Source organism: Panthera tigris, chromosome A1 (genome assembly GCF_018350195.1).
Source record: "Panthera tigris isolate Pti1 chromosome A1, P.tigris_Pti1_mat1.1, whole genome shotgun sequence".
Taxonomy (NCBI): Eukaryota; Metazoa; Chordata; class Mammalia; order Carnivora; family Felidae; genus Panthera; species Panthera tigris.
This window is the reverse complement of record NC_056660.1, coordinates 109995375-110011228: the sequence shown is the minus strand read 5'-3', so window position 1 is coordinate 110011228 and position 15854 is coordinate 109995375. Positions and strand designations below refer to the sequence as shown.

Sequence of the window (15854 nt, the reverse complement as noted above, 5' to 3'; positions counted from 1 at the left end):
CTGATGCACAGCCCTGCCCCTCCCCCGGGCTTCTCCATGTGAGTTACTGGTATAGATGGTCATATGCGCTTGTGCTCAGATCTATAATCTTGGGATTATCCTTGCTTTTCTTATACTCCCCCTCCAAGCCCTCAGCAAGTACTATCATCTTCATCTTCAAAATAAATCCAGAGTCTGACTAGTTCTTAGCCCTCTGCTGTTACCCTCCACCCCTGCAAGGCATCATTTCTTTTGTTTGCATCATTTATTACAACAGCCCCTGAACTGGTCTCCCACCCCTGCCTGTCAAGCGTTTGTTCTCGACACAACAGCCAGAGTGATCCTTTAAAAATGCTTCTTCCTTGTACTTGTCCCCACCCAACATAATCTACGTTCATTTGTTTGTCACATTAAATTGTCTCCTTGCATTAGAACGTAAGCTCCAGGAGAGTATTGCTCTGTTCACTGCTGTCTTGGCAGCGTCTAGAATACTCCCTGCCCTGTTGTAGGTTTTCAGTAGTTATTTGTCTAAGAAATAAGTGAATAAACGCAACATCTTCTTCAGTCCTCACAATGACCCACTGAGTGGTTAAGTAACTTGACCGAATTCACTGAACTATTAAGTAGCAGATTCAGGATTCGAATTGTCTTTGGAGTCCAAAGTTATAGGTCTTAATGCTCTGGTAGACCATTCCTCATCTGTGTTTATTCCCAGGCTGCTTGGGCCCAAAGAGGATACTTCCCTAGGATCAGAAATGAAGGATGTAAATCTCTATTTATGGAGCTTTATTTTGTTTACTGGCAGGATACATTTCACAAGCCTGTGGTTGGTGTCTCCACTGAGTGGGATCCACCTCGCTCTTTAGCTACTGGTATTTCCACAGTAGACCCCTCTGGTTTCTAAATGGGCCGCTCCCTGTGAGGGCCCTGTGTGGCAGAGACCTTGGATGTTATGAGTATGCAGTCCTGTGGGCTGCCAGGGCAGAGGGCATTCCTGATTCCATATCCGTGTCCCTGGTGCACAGCTCAAGTTGTAGATAAAGCTGCTCAGGTCCTAAGGAATTCAGCTCAATGACCTCCAGACCTCAGGACGTGGGTGTTTAGATTGCCTCCCTGGAAAAGAATCTCAGCAGAAGAATTTTTATTTGAGGGCAAAGTAAATGTTTTATAAATTCAGGCTGACGTGTGTGAGAATGATTCTCCATTGGAGGGTTTCAGCTTTTCAACAGAGGCACAATTTGTCAATTTTGGTTTTACTTTTACAAGCACTATCTTTTCCGAAGTCTAAATTTGTGTGAGCACGAATGTACTAATGAAACATGACATTTTCCTCTATGAAATGCACCTTCTCCGGGGAAGGGTTTTAAAAGAGTTCATAAAACTTCTCATGGCATTTGGGAAAGCACATCATTATATCTGTAGATGTTTGGAGGCAGGACTGAAGCCCTCGTGGTGGAAAAGTACTCTGAGTAATTTAAACTATTAACATCAGAAGTCTAAACAGAATACAGAATTAGACAGGAGAAGTAAAGGGATACAAACTCCCCACCCCCTTTCCAGATTCTGATAATGGACTGGCTTGCGAGTATAAGAAATTCCCATTATGGCAATAATCACAATTTAATTTTCAGGTTGACACAAACTTGACTCAGTTTTATCGTAAGCAGCCCAAAAGAACAATCTGTCTTTTAAACATCTGAGCCTGTAGATTGAGTCAAAATCCAAATCTCATGGTGTTCTTGAATCTTCATGTAATAGAAAATTGGCAATATTAATACTAATGTTTTTTGCTGTTAGGCTCCAAATTGCTTATTATCCAACTCTTTCTAAGGCTGAGGAGAAGGCTTTCCTAAGAAAAAAGAAAAATGTGGGGAGAACAGTTACATTTCAAAGCATTTTTGAAGAGCTGGAATCTTGAAAGGAGAAACTAATTAATAAAAAAGTCCTGTTAAAAGCGGGATTACTTTTGGAGAGCTAAGAATACATGCAGTTTAAAGTGTTTTTAACAAAAGGCATTGTTATAAGGTTTCTCTATCTGTCTGGAAGTGATTGAAGAGTATCCAGAAAAATCCCAAAGGCGGTGTTAGTCCATGGGGTTATAAGATAGCGAAAAAAAATGTAAACCTCGTTTTATTCATACGAATTTCAGTGTTAGAATATCTTTCAGACATCCTTAGGAGAAGATACTTCTTGGAAAACAAAGAAGATGAAAGGATATTGATGCCCTCCCCTATTATTGTATTTTGCTGTGGTCTCTACCTGCCTCATATACTGTGGACAAGTAGACATTAAACATGATGATTAATGCATTCATACATTTGAGGCCCCCCCCCCCATTCCCCTGGGGCCCGGTCATGGAATCTGGGCCTGGAAGGGGTTGTGTCTGGATGCGGAAGTCACCACGGGTGGCTGGGGCTTCAGCCATCCCAGCTGGTCCCAGAGCCTGTCAGACTTCCTGGGGCTTACTCTGGAGTTTTGCCAGGCCTTGAGGCCAGACAGCAGGGCTCCCCACTGTGGAAGCTATTGGCAAATGTGGGTGGCTCCTTCCGCCCCTCTGCTGCCAGTTGAGATGCTCACTGAGATTCACTTAGATCAGGAGTGTCTTTTCACTGACACCCCCACTCAATTTTTGTGTATTTCTTGTTTTTATGCATTCCCAGTCCCGGCCAATTTAGGGTGAGGGTGATGGGCTTCTTTTGCAAACCAGCCTCTAAGGGTCACGTCTCAGGTCCTGGGGATGAACGTGACAAAGGGCTCTCTATTGGCCCAGCAAAGGAGGTAGCTGAGACCCTCTTCTTCCTGTCACCAGGCTCTGCACAGGGCTGGGCACTGACAGCAAACAGCTCTAACGTTGATACAACAAATCATCTCATGTGATCTTTAGCAACACCCCTGTGGGGCAATGGCATTAGCCTTCTTCAGATGGAAACGTGGGACGGAGAGGTGAGCAACTTGCCTGAGGTCCAGCATGAGCAGGAGGCCCAGTCTTTTCTGACCCACATGCTGTCACCGCCATCTGGGTTTCAGGGAATGAGAGGCTTTAGAATGGTGACTTCTGCTCACTCCTTCACGTAGTGATTGGGAGACGCTGACACAAATAACACCTTTGAGTGTGTGTCAATTTAAAATCATCCTTTTTCCATTTTAAATTATTCCATGTTGCTCTTTTCATTCTAAGCCCTTTGTCACATTAGAGCTTTTGTGCAAGCGGTTCCTTCTGCCCTAATGCTTTTCCTTTAGAACTCATGGAAAGAACCTGCTAATCATTCAGGTCTCTACTTCAGTGTCATTGCTTGGAGAGGCTTTCCTGGACCCCCTAGTCGGACCTACTCCCCCAGGTACCGTCACATCCCTGTTTGATTTTTTTCATAGGACTCACAGCCTGATTTTTTAAAAAACCTGTTTTAATGTGTATTTATTTTTGAGAGAGAGCGAGTGAGCGCATGAGTGGGAGATGGGCAGAGAAAGAGGGAGACACAGAATCTGAAGCAGGTCCAGGCTCCCAGCTGTCAGCACAGAGCCTGACGCGGGGCTCAAACTCCCAAACCGTGAAACCGTGACCTGAGCTGAAGTTGGACACTTAACCGACCAAGCCACCCAGGCGCCCCTCGCAGCCTGAGTTTTAGGTTTGCGGCCTCATTGTCTGTCAGACCAGAACGCAGCCTCCAGAAGGGCTTGCTCACTGCAGTAAGCCAGCTACCTAGACTAGTGCCTGAAACATGCCACAGGCTCAATAAATGTGTATTGACTAGATTTCTTGGCTAAATTAATGAATATGTGATTCTAATGAGAAATCCACCAGCTCATGTCCAGAAGAATATTCCCTTTTCTCCCCTGATGCCTATGAGCACGTTCCCTCTTCTTTACCCATATGACTCATGTAATTGCTCTAAGTGTGTTCAGTTTGCACTTGTTGAGCACCCTGTGCCAGACTTGGCATTCTGGTGTATACCATCTGTGACCTCCAGGCAGCTGAAGGAGAAAGGTCTCTGCTATTTCACACCCACGAGGCTCCTTGGTCTTTACTGCTTCCTTCTCCATGTGTTTTGTCAAGATTTCTCTTGTCTTAATGGGATCTGTATTAATAGAGTTTTGCTCTCCTTATTTATTGCAGTATATGCAGGACTTTTTCCTTACTTTATGTGTGAGGTGGGTCCTTACGGTTGCCAGTGGTAGTAGAAATGATAACACTACGGCACCCTTTTATCTGAAGGCCAGAATTGCAGTGACCTCCACCATTAAAAAGATAGCTGAAAGCTTTGAAGTGCGCGAGGGAAAATATCTCATGGAGGACAAATTATCGTTATGCAGCTGATGCATTTACTTAGTGGCAAGGCAGAACATTCCTGAGTATCAGGACAGTGTGTGTGCTAGAAGGTAGTAGGATAGAAGCAGGAGTCCGTGGACATCAATGTGCAAGGCTTTCACTCACAGAGACAGCTGGAAGGCCCTCACGGTAGAGCCACCGGGAGCTCTGGGGCCATCACCACCCATCCCCCAACAACACTCATCTGTTGTTGCTGTATCACTGTCTTACACTGTTATTACTGCTATAGTGATTATAAAAGTTTTATTAGGTTCCTAAACGCTGTTATTGAGACAAAAGCAAGAACTGCATGGTAAAAAATTATAGTGAAAGCACAAATAGACCAGAAAGTTCTGGCACGGAGAGGAACTTGGGAGTTTGAATCTTACCCACCCTGTTTTGTTACTGCCTTTGTCCCTCTCTTCCAGCCCTTATCAAACTTGGCCTTGAATTATGGCCCCTTTTACTTATATCTTCCTCTCTTACTAGATTGCAAGTCCCTGGAGGCAGAGAGGATGTTTTATTTATTTCCTGGCCATAGCTCTGTGCACATAATAGGCCTTAGATAAGCATTTGTTGATTTGCATGGAATTAAAGTTTGGTATCTGGAAAAGTCACTTAAATCGGAGAATTCAGCGTGGAGGTTGATGAGTTGAATTTGAATTCCCAGTGGCTGATGGACCTCTTGAGATGTCAAATTAAGGGCCTCAGTTGGTTGATCAGGTGATCTTGGTGACTTGAGTCAAAGAGGCTCAAGTGGCAGGAATGCTGAGAAGCTGTGCTAATTTTAGAGGAGGAAGACCCAGCTGTGTGCAGACACTAGGGTGGCTGAGGTGGGAGGAGACACCCCAACCATGGGAGGGACCCCCGGTTGCATGAACAGTCCAGGACTGCTTAGCTGCCCAGTGCCTTGTTGAACCTCCTGAAGCACAGACAGAAGATGCTGGAGGGACTCCTCCACAGCCTCTCCCCCCTCCCCACTGCCCCACGCTTATGGCCAGGCTGGTAGGGTCTGCTCTGAGCCCGTTCTGCCAGACACCTTCAGACGGGAGGCAGAAGCCCGGCTCTCCTCCACTCTGCCTAGATGCTTTGCCTAGCAGCATTCTCTGCTGGGTGCATAGCTGAGTTCTGTGGCAAGAGGGAGGGAATGTGGCACATTGTACTTTTCTCTTATGTTCTCTCTCCTGGAACTGGCACACATTGCTTCCACCTGAGCATTTATTTATGTATTATTTTTATTGTTATTTATTTTTGAAGGAGAGAGAGCATGAGCAGGGGAGGGGCAGAGAGAGAGGGAGACAGAATCTGAAGCCGGCTCCAGGTTCTGAGCTGTCAGCCCAGAGCCCGATGTCAAGCTCGAACTCACAAACCATGAGATCATGACCTGAGCCAAGGTCAGATGCTTGACTGAGCCACCCAGGCACCCCTCCACCTGAGTTTTGTTGTCCAAATCAGGTCCCAAGATTTCAGTCCCACGAAGTGCTTAGAAAGAGGATGGGAACAGGAAAACAGATGGCTAAAAAGCCATTTGCAATACCTGTATGACCTTAGATAGCTATGAAACTTGTTCTAAACCTTAGTGTTATCTGTGTTAGTATTTTAGTCTTCCCTAAAATAGGGATAATAACAGCACCCATCTCCTAGGTTGTTGTGAGGACTTCAAAAGATGATGCATGTGTATCAGTTACCTAGTGCTGTGTAACAAACAGTGGTGGCTTAAACAAGCACTTATTTAGCTCACAGTTTTACAGTCCAGACAGGGTTCATCTAGACAGTTTTTCGGGTCTTAGTTTGACTGTCTCCAGTTTGTGTGATTAACTGTAGGTCATCCTGGTGACTGTTTCTGGAGGTTGTCTGACTGTCAGCTGGGGGTCCCCAGCCATCTTTCATGAGGTATTTCATTCTTCAGCAGGCTAGCCCAGGTTTATTTTCCTGGTGCATTCAGGCAACCAAGAAAGAGAGCAAAAGAAAAGAAGGAGTCTTGAAGCCAAGGCTTGGAACTAGCACACCATCACGTCTTCTACATCTTATCAGCCAGCAATGCACGTTCACAAAATTGACCCAGAATGAAAGGGTGTGGATATGGGTGCCACATCTTGGACAGAGCTGTAAACCCACACTAAAAAGCTTGTGGAGACAGAGTTGGGGCCATTCGTGCAATCAGTCTACCAAAGTCTGCCCTCTGGTCAAAATTACTCACATCCTTTTTACATGCAAAATAGACTCATTCACTTTGTTATCTAGTTAGGTCATAATGCTCAAAATCCAGGATCTTATAATCTACATAAACCCCAGATATTACACTTTAAATATAGAGACCTAACGAACAAAAAAGACAAGTGATCTTTCTCTCACATCCCCAACGTACAGTGATAGAGCAGGGACAGCATAACAGGATGGCATAATGGCCATTAATGTTCCCATTCAAAACAGAGTAGCTACTAATCCACAATCATTCTGAAATCCTTCTGGGCAGTAAAGTTGCCTGAGTTCTCCAATCTGGGGCAGGGAGTGTTCCTTGATTTGACCATGATTCTTTGCTCTGTGAAAATGTTGCCCCAGTTCATTGTTTTCCATAGCTCTTGGCTTTACCATTTGGACCCATGGCTATGCTCTCTGAGGCATGCTTTCTTTTCTATCACACTCCAAAAATGTCTGTGTTGGTAGCTCAGAAGTTTCCTTAGCCTGTGTCCTGGGCAGTGAAGGTCAGGGATACAGAAGACTTTTTGCATTTGGAATAGCCTTACTTCCTATTGGCCCAGGCTCACAGCACTTTAGTGGTACAGCTCATGTTAACAACATTATGGAGTATCTATATATTTTATGATAGCAATCTTCACACTGAAGAGCCACACTCATAATTATCTCAGTGTATACCTCTCTTTCTAGAGTTACTGCTGTGTTGAGATTAGGCTTCTGTAGGATCTTGCCGTTAAGCTTCCTAGAGCCCATTTGTTCATCTGGAAAACTCTACTGGGATGTGTGCTTATTCTTTCACATGTTGTAACAAAAGATCTTATAGCCGCATGCTGATTTGACCTATGGCCCCAAGCTTCATTATTTTTAATGGCTTTATTGAGGAACACTTGACATACAGTAAAGTGCACATATTTAAAAACATAAGTTTTGACATATGTGTATGCCTGTGACATCGTTACACCAATGACGATAATGAATGTATGCATGATACCCAAAAACTTTTTTTGGGACCATTTATATTACCTTCTTGTCAACCCCCTGCCCCATCCTATGCAAATACTTTCTGCTCTCTGCCCCTGAGGTTTGTGTTGAGCAAATAGCATACAGTTGCATTTCCTAGGCTTTCCATTTCAAACAGAATCATATAGTTCATAGAACTTTTTGTTTTGTTTAGATTCTTTTGCTTTAGCATATTTATTTTGTGATCATCCATATTGCTGCATTTATCAATACTTTATTCCTTTTTATTGCTGAATGGTATTCCATTGCATGGATATAGCAAAATTTGTTCATTCGATCATCTATTGACAGATATTTTGGTTGGGTCCAGGTTGGGACCATTACCTATAGAGCTGCAGTGAATATTGAAGTACAAGTCTTTTATTTCTCCTGGCTAAATGCCTAGGAGTGGTGTGGCTGGGGCACATGATAGGTATATTTTTTAATTTCTTTGTTTTTGATTTTTAGAGAGATAGTGCACCAGCATATGTACAAGTGGAGGAGGGACAGAGGGAGGGAGAAAGAGAATCTTAAGCAGGCTCCGTGTTGTCAATGTGGAGCCTGATGCAGGGATTGATTCCATGACCCTGGAGTCATGACCTGAGCTGAAATCAAGAGTCAGACGTTTAACTGACTGAGCCACTCAGACACCCCTGAATTTTTTTTTTTTAAATTTTTTTTTCAACGTTTTTTATTTATTTTTGGGACAGAGAGAGACAGAGCATGAACTGGGGAGGGGCAGAGAGAGAGGGAGACACAGAATCGGAAACAGGCTCCAGGCTCCGAGCCATCAGCCCAGAGCCTGACGCGGGGCTCGAACTCACCGACCGCGAGATCGTGACCTGGCTGAAGTCGGACGCCCAACCGACTGCGCCACCCAGGCGCCCCAAGAATTTTTAAAAAACTTCCAAACTTCCAGCTCTTTTCCCAAAAGAGCTGTATAAGTTAACATTTTTCACTGTAGCTAAGAGTTCCAGTGGCTCTCCATCCTCCCTGGCCCTCAGTACGGCAGTCTTGTAAATTATAGTCATGCTACACGTGTGTAATGTATCTCACTGTGGTTTTCATTTGCATTTCCCTAATGGCTAAAGATGTTGAATATTTTTTTCAAATGCTTAATTGCCATCCCTGTATCGTCTTCCAGATGATGTCGGGTCAGATTTGTGCCCATTTTAAAGTTAAATTGTTTGAGAGTTTGTACTGAGCATTCTTTATATATTGTGGATACAAGTTCTTTATAAGATGCATGATTTCCATGTTCCCTCCCAGTCTGTGACTTGTCTTTTAATTCTTTTAATAGTGTTTTAGAAGAACAGAAACTTAATTTTGAAGGAATCCAATTTTTGTCAATTTGTTCTTTTAAGAGTCATATAAGTTTACCATTGTATCTATGATCTTTACCCAAGGTCATGGAGATTTTGTGCTGTGATTTCTACTAGAAATTTTGTAGCTTTAGGTTTTATATTTATAGGTCTGCTATGCACCTGGCTTAAATTTTTCTGTACAGTGCAAGGTATGGACCAAAGTTCTTTTTATTTTTATTGGTTGAATAATGTCACGTGATATCCAGTTGCTCGATTTCATTTGCACACAGACTACCCCTCCCCCGATGAATTGCTTTTGCACTATTGTCAAAAATCAGTTCACTGGCAAGAGCACTTCTTGACAAGGACTTCTGGAGATCTACTCCCCCACAAAAGCCATGAGAATGCTGGTAAAAATTGTCAAAATTAACTCTTTCTGAACTCTGGAAAGCAGCCGAAGGCTTGGAGCGATATGAGGCGTATTTATTAAAGAAGAACAGCCAAATCTCAGTAAATAATAGCCTCTGCTGCATTTTAACTTACTCTATCCCCATCTCCTTCTTCTTCTGTTTCCATCCCAACCCTCAGAAGCAGGACTGAAGCCCTAGCTTCAGTTACTAGGGACCTTAGATGGAGACTGGATGCCTGGCCGAAGAGAGCACCCAGGTCCTTCCTCCATACTTGGGCACCTTGGGGCTGTATGTTTAGCTGGAACACAGGGACCTTGTGGGCTGTGGCAGGGAGGGGGCCTGAGAGTGGGCTGGACCTAGGTCTTGTGCAACTAGATATATCAGGCCTGTAAGTGTGCCTTTATCAGGGAGGTGAATGGGAAGCTTTTTTTGACTGTTAACTGAGAGCAGAGAAGCTCAGCCCAGTACTTCAGAGTCCCTCTGTGTGTAATGGGGAGATCAGCCTGGGGCATGGAGTGGATGGGGTTCTAGTCCCAGGAATACCTAGGCTTTCTCTGACACAGGCTGGTGAAATCAGATCCTCAGAATTATTGCTTGATCTGGAGATAATCTCTTTTGGACTTGTCTTGGTATTGTCAAAGTGTGAGGGTGGGTACTTGAGATAACACAATAACAGGAGCCTTTACATCTTCCCGAGGCCCTGTAGGAACCCGGCTGAAGAGAGGCAGGGGGACCAAGTGGGTCCTCCTCTGTACCCCAGGCTGGAGCTGCTCAGAGGGCAAGACATGCTGCAGCCCTTCCTGATGCCATACCACTGCAGACTGTCACAGCCCTCTTGTGAAATCACAAAAGCATAGTCCTCCTGAGTACTTTGGTTTTCAGTAGAAACAGGCCAGGGTTGTGAAGAAGACCTCAGAAAGGATGAGAATCTTGGGTGCAGGTTGGCTGCCTGGAGCCTCACTTTCCATACTCAGCCTCTGATTTGGGGCCCCCTCTTGCCTCCCCCAACACTTGCCAGAAAGAACCAAGTGGCCAACCCTCCTCCCTAGGAATGGGAATTTAGAAGAGGAGCCAGAGAAGGGTCAGCAGTGTCTAGCCCTAGTGGGTGACCTTAGGCTATTGAAGAAGCCCTTTTAGAAAAGAGATTTTTTTTTTTTTGGTGCTCTTTAAATCCTATCAGGAAAGCATCCAGTTATGCCACCTATATGACTCTCTAATTATTAAAATATCCTGAATTGTGATGCTAATAGCAAATTTGTTAAATGGAAATGAATTCTTAATGTCATAATTTGTCTTTTGCTTTTCATCTGATTCATTTTCTTTCTAGATGTCATTTCCTAAGAGCGAATGAAACTTGGAAATATTTCTTGCCCTTTCTGTTGGAAACATATTTAGTAAGACTTCATTCCATCTTGGAATTTAGGGGGTCTTGTCTGAGGGCAGCCTGCCTGATGGGCTCGTGCTCATTTGTTTTGGTGTCAGCTGACGCCACCCCCAACAGTCACAGCCTCATCTCCAGTGTGATGATGCCATAGGCAGAGCTGGATGTCAGCCAAGAGGGGACCCAAGCGTCCCCAGGCCCATCCGGTCTTCAGTTGCTCATGAGCCATGTTAGCCAGACCTGTATGTTAGAAGGGCTTGCACAGCCCTAGCCACTCAGGCCTTTCCTGCATGTTTCGGCAGGTCCCTGGGCGTACCTCATGGACTTCCAGACCGGTTCACGCCTGCAGCTTGCTGAGCCTGAAGGAGACAGGGTTGCGTGGCATTTACAGCAGAGGAGAGAAGCTGCTTCTGTCTTCTTCATGCACCCGTCTGCAGGAACAGGTGTGCCAGCACTTAGTGAAACAAATCTCCATCTTTAGTTACAGCCCTCTCCTGGTCAGACAAAGGAGTTGGAGAAGGGTCTGATTTCCATGGTATCCACACGTCTCTATACAGAATCACTCCTACCCTCTGACACTTGCAGCTCTTTGTTCCCGCAGGATAAGTGGTCTTGCAGGGAGTCCCTCAGTCCCTGATGTGACAGGCTTGTGCTGATCCCTCCCCAAATGAATGAAGGTGCCTGCAGTGACTGACCCTGTGCAGTGAGCCCGGCTCAGGAGCAAATTCCACGATGTAGCACACAGCCCATAAATACATTCACATGTTGAAAATATTCCTTAAAGTTAGATCAAGTTAGGACAGCTTTGCCTAGTGCTGACACACAGAGCCTCTTGGCCACTCACTGGTTCACTCAACACAAATATGAAAGTGAGATGAGCTGTCAGGCATGGAAGGTGAAATGAGGCCCTGATTAATCCGGACATATTGATTCACAACTGAATAGAATTTTGTTCATTCATTCAACAAATATTTATTAAGTATCTACTGTGTTACAGGCACTCTTCTAAGTGAGTGCACATAGAAGTGAGCAAAAACGATAAAAATCTCTGCCCTCCCCTGTGTGTGGGGAGGTTATATTCTAGAAGGAAAAATAAGAAACATGTACAATATAAAGCGTGTCAAATGATGATGAGTAATATGAAGAAAGATGCAGCGGGGAAGGGAGGAGGGCTGGGAACGAGGATGTTGGACCTAGAAATAGTCAGGATGACACTGGAACAGAGACATTGTGAGGAAAGAGAACCTTGCAGATATCTGGGCAAGAGCACTCCAAGCAGAGGAACAGCCAGTGCAAACGTCCTGAGGTGGAAATAGGCCTGGTGAGCTGGAGGAGCAAACTTGCTCATCTGAGCTGAGTTGAGGAGACCTACAGGGGATGAGGTTGTAGAGAATTTTACGGGCCATTTTAAGGACTTTGCTTTGATGCTGGGTGACGTCAGAAGCCATAGGAGGTTTAGAGCACTGAGGAGACATGATCCTATGTTTTAATAGGACCATTCTGGCTGTGGTGTTAAAACGAGACTGTAGGAGGACAAGGTCAGACTCAGGGAGAAAGAAGTCCATCACAAAAATTTAGGCAGGTGATGATGGTGGCTTGGACTAGGGTAATAATGATGGAAGTGGTAACAAAAGGTTACGTTCTGGACATATTTTTGAAGGTAGGGCCCACAATGCTTACCTGATGGGTTGAAAGTGGAATGTGAGAGTAAGAGCAGAATCAAGGGTGACTGCAAGGCTTTTGCCCTGAGAAACCAGAATCACAGTGCTGCCCTTCACTGAGATGGAGGAGTGGGGGGAGGAGCAGGGTTGCAGCCCCTCAGGAACTAGGTTTTGGACATGCTCAGTTTGCAACGCCAGGAGATAACCTAGCACAGATACTAAATAGGCAATTGGCTATGTCAGCGGAGAACTCAGGGGTGGAGATGGGCATTTGGGAATCTTTAGCACTTTGATGGTCTTCATGGCCAGGGGACCACAATAGATTAGAATTCAGATCCCAGGGAAATAATGATTTTTTAAAAATACAATTCTACCCATGTTTTCAGCAAGGAAAGGGAAGCACTAAAGAAATGCTTTTCAGGAGTGCCTGGGTGGCTCGGTCAGTTAAGCGTCTGACTCGTAGTTTTGGCTCAGGTCATGATGTCATGGTCTGTGGGATCCAGCCTTGAGTTAGGCTCTGCGCTGACAGCACTAAGTCTGCTTGGGATTCTCTCTCTCCCTCTCTCCCTGCCCCTCTCCAACTCGTGCTGTCGCTCTCAAAATAAATAAGTAAAACTTAAAAAAAAAAAGAAATGGTTTTCAGGATGGGAACAACTCTCTTAAATTGTGTTCTGTTTCTTTGTTCAGCTGTGTGTTTTCATTCTGAATACAAGGGAAAAAAGTTTTCACTGTTAGGGAAGGGAGATTAGCATGGAATTGCTTCAAAATCCAATTCAAACTGTGATCCCCACCTGAAGTGTTTCAGAGAGGAGAACAGCCCAGGAAAACAGGGCATTGCAGGAGAAGGCTCTTCTGTGCAGGTACGAAAGGGGGAAATGGTGCTTAGAGCTACCAGGGTTCTGGAAATAACTTTTTTTTTTCTCAAACTGAACAGTTGAGAAGAAGCTTTTAACATTTTAAATATCCCTTAACCATGGATATTTATTTCTGTGAAGTGATTTACATATAATTATAATACCTACAGTTTTTAAGGGGAAAATACATCTTATTCTGAGCTATAGAAATAGAGTGTTGGAGGCTTTTCAGGGAATAGAGAACAATAAAATAGAAGGGAAAATGTCAGAGTTCACTTTCTTTTATAATTCATTATTTTTAAGGCTCCCAAATACATTTTTTAAAAGTAGTTATGGGGACACAAGTCTATAATTTCCATCAGTTTCCTAATTAAACAGGATTTGGAAAGAAAAGTGTTTTGCTCACTGATAGGATTCTTTACATTGAAGATACTATAACGTGAGTTTTATAATAGTGTAATATAATATCTGAGCAGCTTGACTGGTTCGCTTGCAGATAAGATTCTGCTGCATCTTACAAGCTATTCCTTAAATGATTTATCTTTTTTTTAATTGGTGATAAGTACAACATGTAGAATGGTTTCTTATAAAACCAAACATAGTCTTGCCATATAATCCAGCAACCACACTCCTTAGTAGTTGCCCAAAGGAGTTGAAAACTTATGTCCACACAAAAATCTGCACACAAATGTTTACAGAAGCTTTATCCAGAATTAGTAAAATGTGAAAGAAACCAAGATGTCCTGCAGCAGGTGAACGAATATATAAACCATGGTATGTCCAGGCAACAGAAGATTACTCAGCACTAAAAAGAAATGAACTATCGGGCCATAAAAAGACACGGAGGAATCTGAAATACATATTACTGAAATATGAAAAGATTACACCTTCATGATCCCAACTACATGACATTCTAAAAAAGGCAAAACTATATAGATCATTGGCTGCCAGGAGCAGGGGGGAAACCAGTAAGTGGAACACAGAGGATTTTTAAGGGCAATGAGAATACTTTGTGTGATACCACAATGATGGATATAGTCACGATACATTTGTCAAAACCCATAGGATGTACAACATCAAGAGTGAGCCCTAATGTGAGCTGTGCACTTGGGGTGATCATGATGTATCAATATGGGTTCATCAATTGTAACAAAGGTACTTCTGTGATGGGGGGTGTTGATAATGGGGGAGATGATGCATGTGCGGGGGCAGGGGGTATATGGGAAATCTCTATCTTCCCTTCACTTTGGCTCTGAACCTAAAACTGTCATGAAAAAATAAAGTCTTAAAAGTACGGAAGGGAGAAGAAAGGAAGGAGTGAAGAGAAGAAGAGAAGGAAGGAGGAATTCTTTATTCCTTCTCCTCTTCCTGCTATGACAAGATAAAAGGGGATAGGGTTGATTTCTGAGTCACCATGAAATGTGGCCTGACCCACCTCATTGGAACCCTGATGTGAATGAGAAATAAACTTTGGTTGGGTCCAGCCGCTGAGATTTAAGGGTTTAGGTATTACTGCAGCATAGCAGATCCTATCCTAACTAATACAATTCTTTTCTCAAAGCTATTCTCACACTTTGTGGAGTCTTAGGCAGTGGTGTGGTCTGGTTCCAAGAGAGCATATGCTTCAGAGAGGGGCCTCCTATGACTCCGTTTGGGCCATCGCAACACTGTTGATGGCAAGATTTCCTGAGTGGTAGTTACCAGATGGGTGTTAGAGTCAGCCTCTTCGCTCTGGCCAGGCGGGTGCATGGATGTGCTGATGAGATTCAGTTTTCATCCTTTGCATGGAATTGAAGTGGTCTCAATCCCTAATCAAGGAGACATGATCTTCCGTAGAAAGAACAACATCTCATACAAAATTGTGTGTTTTGGGCCATCTTTCATCTACCTTTGAAGTGATTCATGACTCTCTAAGCTAATAAAACACCTTGCTGAAATAAAACGATCTGTCCAAGCAAATAAAAACTCTGACAGAGTTACTGGATGGCATTTCCTAGGGAGCTATAACTATGATAGCTAGATCATTCAGAACTAAGTAGAAAACCCAAACACTGACAAAGCTGCAAAGGAGAAATGGATCCCCACTGGGGGGAGTCTGTGCCAGGAAGCACTCTGAGGTCATAAAATATATGGACTCTCAGTGTGAGAGGACTTCAAGCAGGCACCCGGGCTGGCTTCTTGCCTTGGGCATGCCACAGCCATTATTCACCAGGCTTCACATGTTTACAGAGCATTCCTTTTGCATCCACCTCGTGCCAGGCTCTGTGGGGCCGAGGGAACAGAGGAGGCTGTATCTCTCTTAACAGGATGCCTGTAGATCTGCTGGGGAGGTGACATTTATTTGGAGACACAATGAACCACAGAAGGGTTAATGGGCTCAGCAAAGCAGAGACATACTAATGAAGTTAAAAAATTAAAAGGGAGCTGCACTTCAATGAAAAGATCAGGGTCACCCACCTCCAGTGTCCTCATTGTCGGTATCATCTTCTCGGAGGGGGATGGGGGACACTTGATTGGGATCCCTTACAGATTCTCAACAGATGGTCATTTGATCTATGCTCACATATTTCCAGTGTCTGGGAACTTATTACCTGTCAAAGCAGGTGTGTTGGACAATTCTTTATATTGAGTTGAAAACTGCTTTCATCTAACTTCTACCTACAGATATAAGACCTGCCCTCAGGATTAATATAGTGCGAGTCTAATCTATTTCCCACACAACAGTCCTGCAGATATTTGCTCCCAGCAACCAGGCCATGTC

The 15854-nt window shown here is 44.0% G+C and overlaps 1 protein-coding gene across 2 annotated transcripts in view; it reads left to right on the top strand.

Moving 5' to 3' along the window:
* The first annotated feature begins 10103 nt into the window (after positions 1 to 10103).
* FSTL4 (follistatin like 4) overlaps positions 10104 to 15854 on the top strand; it is a 459649-nt gene continuing 453898 nt past the window's right edge. For both annotated transcript variants that reach the window (XM_042983884.1, XM_042983866.1), the window contains exons 1-2: positions 10104 to 10278; positions 10881 to 11021. The gene's annotated coding sequence lies outside the window, so the exon portion shown is untranslated. The remainder of the gene's footprint in view (positions 10279 to 10880; positions 11022 to 15854) is intronic.